General features: G+C 29.8%; 1 pseudogene; it reads left to right on the top strand.

The window, feature by feature from the left end:
- Nucleotides 1-2,149: 2,149 nt before the first annotated feature.
- On the top strand, nt 2,150-10,455 carry LOC149575088 (14-3-3 protein 7-like; annotated as a pseudogene).
- Nucleotides 10,456-14,197: the final 3,742 nt, after the last annotated feature.

Below are 14,197 nucleotides of genomic sequence, written 5' to 3'. Positions count from 1 at the left end.
TATTATTTTCTATTATTTAATCTTTTAATTTAATTCTCATATTTAAACTCATGCTTAGATCATGCGATCTAGAATTCTTAATAATTTAATATCTTTCAACTTTTAATTTATTTTAGAACTTAATTGATAACATATTTAATTAATTTAATTAACAATAATATTTAGCATTTATTTAAAAATGAACTCTAAATATATTATTATTAAATTAAATAAATATTATCCTGTTCTAAATTGATCTTTGAACTTTAATCTCCAAATTTAGTTCTTTTATTTAATTAATTTCTCAATTAATTAAATATTAAAGATATCAAAATAATTCTCTATTAAATTAAATCATTAATTAATCTTTTTAATTAATTTCTTTTATTTTAAACTTATGCACGCATCATGCAATGTAGAATCTTTTTAATAATTTAATATCTTTTCCACTTCTTAATTCATTTTAGAAACTTAATTAATAAAATATTTATTAATTCAATTAATAATAATATTTAGCATTTATTTAAAAATGAACTCTAAATATTTTATTATTAAATTAAATAAATATTATCACGTTCTAAATTTAAACTTTTAACTTTTATCACCAAATTTAATTCCTTTCATTTAATTAATTTCTCAATTTAAATAAAAAATAATTAAATATTAAAATGTCATAATAATCTTCTATTAAATTAAATCATTAATTAATCGTTTTAATTAATTTCTTTTATATTTAAACTCATGCTTAGATCATGTGATCTAGAAAACTTTAATAATTTAATATCTTTTCCACTTTTAATTTATTTAAGAAACTTTAATTGATAAAATATTTATTAATTCAATTAATAATAATATTTAGCATTTATTTAAAAATGAACTCTAAATATATATTATTATTAAATTAAATAAATATTATCACATTCTAAAATTATACTTAAAACTTTTATTTCCAAATTTAATACTTTTTATTTAATTAATTTCTCAATTAATTAAATATAATTAAATATTAAAATATCATAATAATTTTCTATTAAATTATATCATTAATTAATCCTTTTAATTAAACTTAATTAATAGAAAATACATCAAGGACTCATAAAGCAACATATGAAAACCCATCATAGAAGAACACATACTAAATCAAACAAAAAGGGTTATAATCACGAAATAACATCATTTGATGCATTCAGAGGGTACTTAACTCAGATACTTGTCCTAATTATCAATTAGGACAATTGGCTAAAGGGTTTAGGATTTGGACTTAAGAGTTTATCTCCCCTCTCTTACCATTGAGATAATGCGATAGTGTACGCTCATCCTGGCAATTCAGGGAAGTCGATACCCGATACCTGCATAAAATTCACGCATGTACAGACACAATATTCTAAGCTAAACAGACAATGGTAGGAAGTGGTGCATCGTGTAGATCCCGACTAGCAGGTGACTACGACTCCCTTCCTTAACCACATCAGAAACACAATACATAAAGAAAACAAACACGCACACCATACACATGCAGTATGGGGTAAGTATCCATAAGAAAGCACGTGTGATAATAAACCATATAACTAATCATCATTGATAATTGAAAACATTGAATAATCATCATACATGCATGAAATATAGAGTACCAAGTCATCTCATCATATAATAAATTGAGTGTAAAACAACATCTAATAATCTGAAAGTAATGCTACTAAACATCAAGTATAAAACTGGCCTAAAAGAGTTTGGCAATGAAGACTAAAATGCGACTTAGGGGCAGGCACTACAAAAATGTGTTCTAGTTTGGCTACTATACTATCAATAAATGTATTTCTCTACATAACTCTTTGCTATTAATGTGTCAAAGAGAATTGGTGTTCTAAATTCTTCTTTAGGTCACCATATATGGACCAAACTAGGAAACGAAAAATACTTGCATTGAAATTATGTCCATGACTATTATCCGGTCTCTCATAAGTTCTACAATTACTAAACACTATGATAATATTTCTTTTATTTAATTCTGTGTATTGAAAAATATTTTGTTAGAGGAAAAGTTTCAAATGCAACACTTCACCCATGGATATCTTGTTCTACATTTTGTCCCCAAAATGTAGAGCTTGGTGTTTAGTTGCTTTTAGGTTTTTTTTTTTTTTTTTTAATATGGTAGGAAGCTTTTGTAGAGATGGTGCAAGCAATGAAGAATGTTGCCGAATTGGACTCGGGGCTAACTATAGAGGAGATAAAGTTTCTTATAAGAATTTTATTTATGCTATTAGGGCTTCATGGTGTATGTTGTCATCAAAAAGTAGAAGGAAGAAGCCAAGCATAATGAATAGAATGTCAAATGGATCAAAGAGTATCAATAGGAAGTCACAGATGAGCTCGCTAAAAGTATAAAATATGCAATAATATTTCATCTATAATTGATGATCATTTAATTCCTACTTCCACTTCACAAGAATATATTGTCTTTTATTACAAGATGTAGTTCTATTGTTGTTATTTGTTCTTTTCATCCAACAATGAGGTATTGTACATTGTTCAATTCTACTATCTTTGCCATTGGGTTCTATGTTGAAAACTCTTTTTATTTGTTTTTCCATCTATCTCCTATCTCTATTATAATTATTTTTTGAAAAAGTACTAAAAGCGTGTCGCATAATATTATCGTATCATTTTTCACTTTAGTAGAGAACCTCACGAGAATACATTTATTTTTCTATTTTATCTTCTTTTCATCCATAAGAATGATTTGTTGGAATTGTAGATGATCATTATGAAAATTATAGAATAAAGATAAATCTGCATGGCCTTCCATAAGTGGTTGTTGAATTCAATTATTGTGTGAGGGAAGAAGATTACTACTGATATCGTCCTTAATTTAAAAGTGGACATGAAATGAAAGAGGCTTTCGACCAATTTTTGAAGGCTTACTCCTATAAACATATATATTTTTAGTCATATAAATAAGTAAAAATCTTGTAATTTATTTTTTTAACATGAAAACCAATTCCTAGATGGGCTTAATGAGACTACTTTGATACTGCAGGCTACTTCAAATAGTGCAGCTACAAATCTACTTCCCACTCAATCTACCAGGTTTGGCTTAGCACTAAACTTGTAAGTTTTCTAATATGAAATTCTAAATTCAACCAAAGGTGAGTTTAAGTGATTTTTTTTGTACATAACATGGTTAATTTTTAATTATTTATTCAAAGGATACCATTATCTTCACAAAAAGGAACAATTTTCTTAGTACTTAGAAAGTTAAAAAGTGTTTCCAAGATGGTTCAATTTTTGAATTTCTAGATTTGCTTTATTTTATTTTATTGTTATATCATTTTAATGAATTTTTTGAAATATTATTATTGTTTTGTTATTATTGGTGGGTTCCTACAAAGCTTTTCCTTTAGTAAAACAAGCTTTTGATGAAGCCATTGCAGAGATATACATAGTGAAGAGTCCTATAAGGGTACTATGATGATAATGTAATTATTGAGAGACAATCTTACTTTGTAGACTTCCTATTTACAAAAAGATGTAGGTAAGTTAATGCTTAATTCTTGGTTTATAATTTGGGTAGAGATTTATTTTTTAGGTATTTTATAATTTTATAGGATTGTAAATCGAGGGTTTTTTTTGACGTAATTCAATTTAGATCTAACTTGGGAAGTTGTTTGAGAAGTTGATGTAGGCTTTGAATAATTTTTTTCTATTTACTAGTTTATTGTTCCTTTAGCTTATTTTAAACCTCATTTTAAAATACCAGAAAATATGAAAATTTTATATATTACCAAAATTACATGCTAACATTATGTTATTGGCTCATTCATTGTTAACAAATGTCATCAACAGAAATAGTTATATTGAAGAGAAGAAGATGTAGGACTAACACTAAAGGGAACTAATTAAAGGGTCAAATGGAAAATGCCATTGCGTACTATGTTTACCTTTATATGTTGTTCAATAGTTTATTGCCTAGTTTTTCACTATTATAAGTCTTAATATTACCTCCTCCTATGAGTTTTTTATTTGCAATTTTTTTCCTATTACTAGTTATTTTTCTTTGCTAGTAAGACTACCAAGATTTAACAATTCACAAATAGACTTTTGTAATGTACACATGTTTTATCATTCTAATTAGAAAATAAAGTATGTTTACATATGTTCATATTATTGGACATACATTCCCACCTCAACCAAATTTTCTACAAGAAGAATATAAGTTGTCTTCTTTTTGGAAATATAAGCCCTCATAACGTTGAAGGCAAACCCCTCAACACAACCAAAATGAAGCAAGAAAACATAAATCTCTCAAACAAATCTTAAAGAAAGAAACTCTTAAAGGGCCAAACCAAGAGATCAAGACCTGTGACTGCTAGTGGAATAGATGCCTGCTTGTCTCATATACAATTGAATGCCCTTCTAAGGCAAGCTTAGGGCAGCTGGTGGGAGGAAGGAATTGTATGCATCACTGACTCGAACTCTATTGTGCTAGTTTATTGGTTGGCTTTAAATCATTGATTCAACATAAACTATCCATTTGTGATTGTCTCATCAAAAAAGTTTGAGATATTACAATTTTTAAGGTTATTCAAAGTATATTTAGTGCCTTTGTTCAAGATGCTGCAATTTTATTATCTTATTTAGTATGGCACGTGCATTATTTGTAAGAAAAAATCTTCCTTTAGATGTTGAAATTTCCCTGCCACTGTTGACTGTTATGAATGAAAGGCTAGTTAAATTCCTAGTTCTTAGTGGAAAGGTAATAAATGAGTAGTTGCAAAAGTTGTATGAATACACATTGAAATGAATAGAAATCTTGAGTTGAAGCACGAGATTTCTTGCCCATTTTATTAAATAATTTAGTTATCACTCACAAACCATATTTGACAGATTAGACTTGTATACTAGAAAGAAACAACTCCATTTAATGCAGATAATCCTTCACAAAAATGTAGATAATCCTTCAAAAAAATGATGTTTAGGAATTTGAGAAAGATAAAAAAGATCACTGTCAATATTTCTTTTTAAATGAATATTGAAATATATGCATGCATTTATTATAGTTAAATGAAGAGAATAAGGAATATAATTTATTTGTACTTTCTACATTTGTTTTGGTTTTTAAAATCTTCAATTTGATTATTGGTCTTTTATTATTATTTGTACATGAATCATTTATGTAGTCTCACTATCCATTAGGCCAATGGTTGTGTTACAAAATAGTTTGATTTTGATTTTGATTTACCTAAGCCTAATAAGTATTAATTCCAAAAAGCAAATATAATATCCTCAATTCATAGTAACAATAATCCTCCATCTTTTTCACTTATAAAGAACATTATATTTTTTCTTTCTATGCTTTTCATAAAGGGCAAGGACTTGTTCTCGAATAGAGCTCTTCTTTAGTCTTGTAAACATCACTAAGAGTCTATATTTCTTGCTTTTTCAATACAAATGTTTGTTGTAGTATGTCTATATGCTAACCGTTCTTTTTTTTTGGAATCTTGGTACACTGTCTAATAATTGACAATTCGTAGCACATAAAGACTAAGAGACATTAATATTTGGGTGCTATCAAATAATGAATAGAAAGAAATAATCATAGCTCTCGAAGCACTAAGTATTACTATAAGAATATTATTATATTGACAATATTAAAATGTTAATAGTTCTATATTTTGTTTCATTGTATTTTGAAAATAAAAAAACCTTTATTTTGAAAAATAGTCATTCAAAAAAAAAATTAAATGTGAATTTAAGGAAGGGTAAGAAATATCACACAATAGTCTTAGTATAGTCAAATATTATTATTAAGGATATCTTAAGATTGCATTGATTATTGATTTGTGTGATAATTTTTACTCCTTGATGTTTAGTTTCTACTCATTTCATACATTTTTTTGTTAATTAATAAGAATATCTAAACATCTATCAACTCCCTCTCTCCCTTCCTTCTAATGAACAATGACTTATTTATTTGTATGCTACTTATCTTTGTGTATCCTTTTTGTTACTAAAACTTAATCATAGTAGACTTCTAAATCATTTTCTTCTACTTTCATGTCATATTCCTTATGTTACATTATACAAATTAAAATCAATAATGATTGTAATAGATAAAATAGTTTTGAATTGACAAAAATTTGTAAATCACATGTGAATCGCTTCTATGTTTTCAAGTCAACATTTGACAAGTAAAGGATTCCTAAAAAATTGGTAGCATTGTTTAATTTGGCTATAATGCTCTTATTAGCGAGACATGACATGCTTTCTGAAGAGTGCATTTGGCATTTAATTAGATAGAATATAAAAAGGTGAATATGATACGGTAAACCCAAAAAATGATGTTACAATAAAAGAAAAAAATTGTCTAACATTGAAACATTTGTAAAAATGAATATAGTCATTAACAAACAATACTAAAACCAAAAACATCTAATAGAAAAAGAAAATACGCCTAGCTCAAAGCAGAAAGAAGAAGATGAAGCACAATTGAATTTGGTAACAGCCATTGTATCCTCAAATAATATAAATGCTAAATGCAATACGTTAAGGAGGAAAATATATATTGACCATCTAAATACCCCATGTACTAATGGTTTGAACTTCATGCTTATACCACATAAATTTAACCAACCTAGTTGTGAATTCATCGAAATTGTTATAGACCCATGTATTCACAATGTCAACATGGTTTTGCTAACAATATTGATAAGTTTAAAAACTTAAGAACAAGTAGATCTTGTAGGTCTTACTTCTATTCTAATGCTTTATATTGCCTTTCTCATCTCCAACCTCGTTGGAGACTTTATTTTCAACCTTAGTAGCCTCTTGGTAAATAGAAAATAATTTCTCCATTTGACTTTTTCTCTATGATGGGCTTGTTTTCTTAGGTATCTCTAAGATTATTATATACAATCCATGGGTTTTAGATGATAAATGTATAAGTTGCAATATATATTTTTACAAATATTCTAAAAAAATTGATTATGAATATGTAAACATATATTAAATAATCGACAAAAGCATTCAAACAAATTGGAAACAATAAATTGATGGTGAACAAAACTTTTTCATATACAATATTTCATAAAATATCAAATAGAGTGAAGTGAAAGTTGGAAATATGGATCGAAAGGGGTCAATAAAATAATTAACAATTAATAAGAGTGAATGTAAAGAGGGTTCTAAAGAAAGACTAAATTAATAAAATAATTAGCAATTGCATCAGAGTAAAGATATAGAAATTACTAAAGGAAAAATCAACATAATATAACCAACATACTAATGTTGGACAACCACCAGATTTATCATCCAACTGATTATTACTATAGCAATGTCCAACTCAAGCTTTAATCACCACCAATAAAGAATGTGTGGGAGAAGTCATTTGAAGTAGAACAATGAGATTCACATGTACATTACATTTTATTAATGTTTGTATCAAAGTTTTCAAGAAAAGATAGTTTGTTATTTGGAAGAAAAAGTAAGAAGTAAAGGGTTATTAATAAATGTTTTGAATTATTGATGTGTTCCATTTGGTTGTGGGAATCATCCCATTCCCAACTTGACTGACCACTTTTATTAAACCTACAAGAAAATGTGATAATAGAGAATGCAAAGTCATGCAAGAAAGTTGTAGGGGTAACTATGTGAGGGACTAGGGGCACACTAAGGTAAGAAATTTTCTCACATGAAAAAAATGACCAATTGATATCTCATACACCTGCACAATAGAGGCTTCCTTCACCTTTCAAGCTGCCTACATACCATGTATCCACAAGACCAAGGCATGTGGTATCTGCACCTAATTTACAATATGTAGTTATGTTTTTCCATGTTTAAATATAAATGTATTTGAAGGGAAACCCTTTTGGAGCACATGCGGCATCTAAATAGTTATTTTCATTTGTACACCCACCCAAATGACACGAGAGGCACCTACAATACTTGCTTGAAAGAGTTGAAGTTTTTGGGTAACATTTATGGCTAAAACCATGTTTTAAGTATGCTATGCACATAGTTTTAAGTTTTGATTTCCTCTAGGTGGTCTGAGATGACTATTATTTTAAGTTGTTGTTACACTTGACACCTTTATGTAATGTGTATGGTAAATATAAGATGATTTTTTATCAAAATAAAATCAATTGTAACAACAAAAACCATTAAGGAAATATGCATAGTTCAACACTTTTTTCAAAGACTAAAGTATGTTGAAATATGCAAGTTGAAGAAATCTAACAATATTATAAATAGAGGGATAATTTAGGTAGAACTTACCATATTGGGGAATCTGTAGATCATTTTCAAATATTATAGATATGAGGACATATAAATTTTAAATATGGCTATAAATAACGTATATGGTGAAATATGGTTATCAATGGTAGATTCCCACTTTACCACTACACATTCAAAAAAGAGAACAAGGGACTCCCAAAATTAAAACCCCTTCTAGGTGAAAAACATCTCAACACAACTGAATAGATGTAGAGGTGTTAATGAAAAATCCACAACCTAAGACAAAGTGTTAATTCTAGGATATGGATGGGAGCTCTTTTCCATTTAATGTATGTAAATGTATATGGAAAGTAAGGAAAACACTTATATAACACCAGGAGATTAGATCTACTGTACCAAAATAAGTGCTATATAAGGAAGATAAAAGAGGAAGAACTCACCTTGAGGCTTAATAAAGGATGTAAATTTAGATATGTAGAAACCTTGTCAAACAATGTCAAAACTAGAAATAAACCGAGATCTGGAAATCTAAGAGCTACAACTTCTACTATGAAAATATCAAGATGCCAGGAATAGGTTGACTTGGGGTGACCTATAACGATATAATTGGACTTAGGGTGACCTAACTGAGAGGGCTAAAAATAGAGGTCTTGGGACTAAGATTAAAATTTTATCTTTGGATCTACAATTTTGGATCTAAAATTATGTGAATCTACACTTGCATATAAGAGATAGAGAAATTTATTTGTGGAAAGGGGTTTGCCTTAGTTAAGCCCCTATATAGGAATTAACCTTTAAATGAAACAAGTAAAACATGTAAAGATAAATGTAAGTATACCTTTCTTGTCAAACCCTTGCAGATGGATTTAGATCTCTTGCACCACAAAGATGTCTTGCTTGTATGTTTGTTAAATATAGGATTGTAGAATATAGGATGTCTTTACTTATGTAATTGATCGACACTTTCTAAATTCATAGATCATGGATGTATGAATGCTCGTTATGAACAAGGAAGAAGAATGAATGATGTAGATCACCTCCCTTGATGGCCAACTCCTTTTATTCTCAAGGTATAAGCTAGATATAATAGAAGGAAATGCTTCAATATTTGATGGATGGATGGAATGAATGCTCTCTTTCTTGAACTCCTTAAATGTTCAATAGCTTTCTTGTAGATTGATTGCTTACAACTCACTAAACATGGATATGAAAATGAGAAGAAGAGGCCTCATTTTATAGTTATTTCAAAGTTATTTTTTATGAAGGTCAAATCCACAAAGTGAGAAAATGAAAATAATTTTCATCAGGCCCCAAAACAATTTAAAATTAATACCTCATTATATAAGTCACCCTAGGTTGACCTATACATGACAATGTTTATTCTAAGGTTAATGTGTGAGGTTTCAATAAGCATTTGAAATTTGGAAGAAAAGCATACAAATAAGTGGGAAAATAAAGTGCAAATACATCCAAGATAAAGAAGAGCACTAAAATGGTGCCTAATTTGTCCTAGAGCTTATAATTTAATGGGCGGTAACATTTTAGGACTATACATTTAACCCTCACTTTAGTGAGTGTATGATGAAAACTCATGCTTACAGTAAAGTAGATCCAATCTATAGTATGGTCTTATCAAAGAGAAATACAGAAGGAAACATCAGGCTGCCAAGTAACTTAAGCCCTTATCGAATCTAACATTAATATAAGAGAGACATTAGAGGGGGGGGGGGGGGGGAGGTGATTACTTAGTTCCAATAAGATTGTCTATTTTACTTTGAATCACACAAAAAAAAGACACCACGAAAGATGGCATTGAAATTCTAATAGGGTTTTGTGTGTCATCCTAGTCAATTTGTCTAGGACCTATCCTTAAGGGTTGTATTTTCAAAAGGGGTCTAGAAAGAGCAATCAGTCCTTAAGGATTGTATATCCAAAAGGGGTTTGGAAAGAGCAATCTATCCTTAAGGATTGTATATCCAAATGGGATACAGATTGTAATTAGACCCTACTACTTAACCTTAAATTTCACTCAAAAATAAGTTTCCTTAATTGGATGTTGTAATTTAAATTTTTATTGGAGATGTATTCTTCTCAATGCATCTTGAATTTTTTTGTTGTATTGCAGAAGAAGATGGGGGTTTCTTCTTTGGATTGGCAACTACACCTGCTCACATTGAAGACAATCTGGATGATGCCTGGCTTGAATTTTCCCATAATGAGAACCATGATTTGAACCCATAATTGTACCTTGTTGAGGCTATTGAAAAAGAAGATTGTTGTAGTACGAAACCTATCATGGGAAAAAAATTTATTTTTTTACTGATATCAAACCTACTACTTGTTGGTAAGAGAATTGCTAGCTTTGGTCAAAATGCTATCATTTGATTGATTGATGAAGAGGATTTGAAAAGAAAGGATAACAAGAGTACCTAGAGAAAGGTTGAGTTATATGGTGTATAAAAGGACCACTAAGACCAAGTAAGACTTTGATGATATAATGTATTGTTTATCTACTTAAGGCTACAATGAAAGAATATTGAAGCAAATACAAGAAGAAGATTATAAAATAAGAACTTTTTTATCAAGCCTGACTGAGAAAACAATGTAAGCTGAGCATTTAGTTGAGGCCGAGCAAAGTTTAGTATGTGTCGAGCATCAACAAAATTAGTTTGTATTGAGCGTTAGAGATGGCAGTATTGATCAAGCAAGACTTAGCTCATGCCGAGCAACCTATCGTTGACTAAGAATCAAAAGTCAAAAATTGTTGAGTGACATGTTATTGCCAAGTGACAACATAAAGAGTTTGATGAAGTTTTGATGAATCTGAGCCAACATAAGTTGATTTCTTGAATTATGTGAAGCATGTTGAAGATAAGTATGATGAGATGGTCACAAAAAATTCAAGATAAACCATTTGAAGTCAAATTTGAGGAGGATTGCAAGAGAAGTTTCTAGAGGGAACATAATGGAAAGAAGGGAGGATTTGATGGATCTAACCTAACCCTAAGATAGATGATTATGATTAAGTGGAAAAATATCAAAATTCTCTATTTAAGGAGATAGAAGGCCAAAAGCAAAGTATGAGCAAGAAAGAGAAGGAATCTTGAGCTATTGCTTCATATGGTGGCCGAAGGAATAAACCTACAGTTGGCATACTAAGCAAGAAGGCTTAAGGAGGTGAAAGCTTGAAGGGTGAACAAGCAATTAGAGATGAAGAGGAATAAATGCCAAGTAGAATGAAGAGATGAATGAGAGATCTAAAATTTTAAAGTGAGTTGTTTTATTATTAGATCAAGTCCTATTGTTACTTTCTAGAAATTGTATTAGACTGGATAAATCCTTTGGATTAAGGTTGACTTGATAGGCACGAGTAAATCCTTTAATTAGATGACATTCTAATGGAATGTTCAAATTTATCTAACAAGGATCACTTTTAATAGGGTGATTTAAATCCTTTAATCAAGGTCACACTTAACAGTGTGTATTGTAACCTTTAACAAGGTTGGCTCCTCAGAGAACACACTTCAAAAGAGTGAAAATTGGTAGCATGTTACTGTTGGTTTTTCCCAAATTAGGTTTCCACATTAAATCCTTGTGTCAAATTGTGTGATTGAATTTGTGGCCTTTCATTTTTACATTTCTACAAAGTTCATTTGACCGATGACAATAATATACAAAGGTTTGAGATATTGGATGACCTAATCAATGCATGCACATATACTTGTTAAGTACTGAAATGTTTTATCTGTACATTTGGACCTTAGACAACTAATTCATCCCCCCTCTCAATTATTCTAAATTATTCCAACAATTGGTATTAAAGCTCTTAGTTCTTGTGAGGAAAAGTTTGAAGGTACTTGAAGCTAAAGATAAAGATGTACAGAAAGGAGGTGCCCAAGCTAAAAAAGGAAAACTTTCTTGCATGGAAAAGTTTGATGAAGCTACATCTAGGTGGACTTGGAGATTTTGCACAGTCAACTATGACCACTGAATATGTGGAAGTGATTGGAGCCCTTACTGCACGACAATTGAAAGAAAAAAAAGAACACAATCAGGCAATGTTGGAGATTGCATCTACCCTAAACTATTCAGAGTTTGATGACATCAAAGAATGTGTTGATGCTAAAGAAATGTGGGATGCTCTACAGAAAATCTATGGAGGAGACAAGAATGTGCTAAGAGCCAAGGCAAAAAGTCAAAGAGGAAAATTTGATGATATGAAAATATAAGAAGGTGAAAATATAGATTAGTATTTTGGAAGAATCAAAGATTTTGTAAATACAATTAGAGGATCTAATAGAAAGAATGAATATGAAACTCTGATAAGAAAATATTAAGAACCATACTACATATCTATGTTACTAGAGTCTCTGCTATACAAGAACTGAGGTGTACTCTTGGTAGTGATCTGACCCTTGAAGGATTGGTCGGTAGACTCACTACTTTTAAAATTTCAAATTTTGATAATTTCAAATATGAGAATATTGACTCTGCTTTCAAAGCTAAACTGACACTCAAAGAACCTAAAGATAAGAGAAAGAAAAAGGTTAAACATTTTGCTAGTGATAGTGAAATAGATGATGAATATCTAGAAGAATTGGAAGTACCATTGGCTTGGAGATTTCTTAGAGGCAAAGGAAAATAAAAAGGTAAGTTACCCATCATATGTTTTAATTGTAATGAAGTTGGTCATATTGCAACAAGATGTCCTGAGAAGACCAACAACAAAAATGAAGACAAATACAAAAGTAGAAAAGATGAGAGTAACAAAGGCTATAAAGACAAGGGAAAGAAAGCTTGCTACATTGCTAAAGAAAAATCTAATGATGAATCAGATGATCATGATGAAGAAGTTGTCTATGTTGCTATGAAAGATGATTCAGATGAAGATGAAGCAATTGCATTGGTATCTTATGTGACCAAAAGTGAAAAATGGATAATTGACAGCGGATGTTCTTATTACAGGATTGGTGACAACATTAAGTTCATAACCCTTGAGCATTATAATGGAAATAGTGTTAGATTTGGTAATGATGCACCTTGTCCAGTGAAAGGTAAAGGATCAATAAGATTGACAAACAAGATCATGTGTGACAATGCTTAATATGTGGAAGGACTTAACTATAATATTTTGAGTGTATCACAAATGAATAGTTCAAGATGCAAATTTGAATTTGAAAATAAGAAGGCTAAGATCTATGATGTTGATGGAGAACTCATTGGAAGTGGTGATCAGAAAAGAGGTAATCTATTTTATCTTAACATGACTGAAGTAACCTATCTTGTTGTACAATTTGATGATGTGTGGCTATGGCATAAAAAATTATGTCATGTAAATTTTGACAACTTGGTTAGTATCAGTAAGATGAAAAGAGTCAAAGGTTTTCCAAAACTAAAGAAACCTAATAATGTGATTTGCAAATAATGTCAATTAGGCAAGATGACAAAGTCTAGTTTTAAGAGTAAGACTTATACTTCAAAAGGAACTTTGGAATTAGTTCATACTAATCTATGTGGATCAATTGATGTGCAAAGCTAGAAAGGTGACAAGTATTTTATTATATTTGTTGATGATTTCTCTAGAATGATGATAGTGATGTTTTTGAGAGAAAAATCTGATGCTTTTCAAATGTTTAAGTGGTATTTGGCAGAAACTGAAAAGGAAATTGGTAAAATCTTATAATGTCTGAGATCTGACATAGGTGGAGTGTTTACATCAAATGAATTTAACAATTTATGCAATGACAGAGGAATCAAAAGACAAACTTATGCACCAAGGACCCCTACATAAAATGGGATAGTTGAAAGGAGAAATAGATTGGTGATGGATTGTGCTATAAGACTGATGATGGAGAAGAATGTTGCTTTGAAATACTAGAGGGAAGTTGTTATTACAACTGTCTATACCTTGAACCAAGTACAAGTTAAGACAAGTATAAATTTCACACCTTTTGAAATATGGTATGGATACTCACCCAATGTC

This window comes from Cupressus sempervirens, chromosome 2, assembly GCF_028749045.1.
Source record: "Cupressus sempervirens isolate cs-2001-9-10 chromosome 2, ASM2874904v1, whole genome shotgun sequence".
Lineage (NCBI taxonomy): Eukaryota > Viridiplantae > Streptophyta > Pinopsida > Cupressales > Cupressaceae > Cupressus > Cupressus sempervirens.
This window is presented reverse-complemented; position numbering and strand designations above follow the sequence as displayed.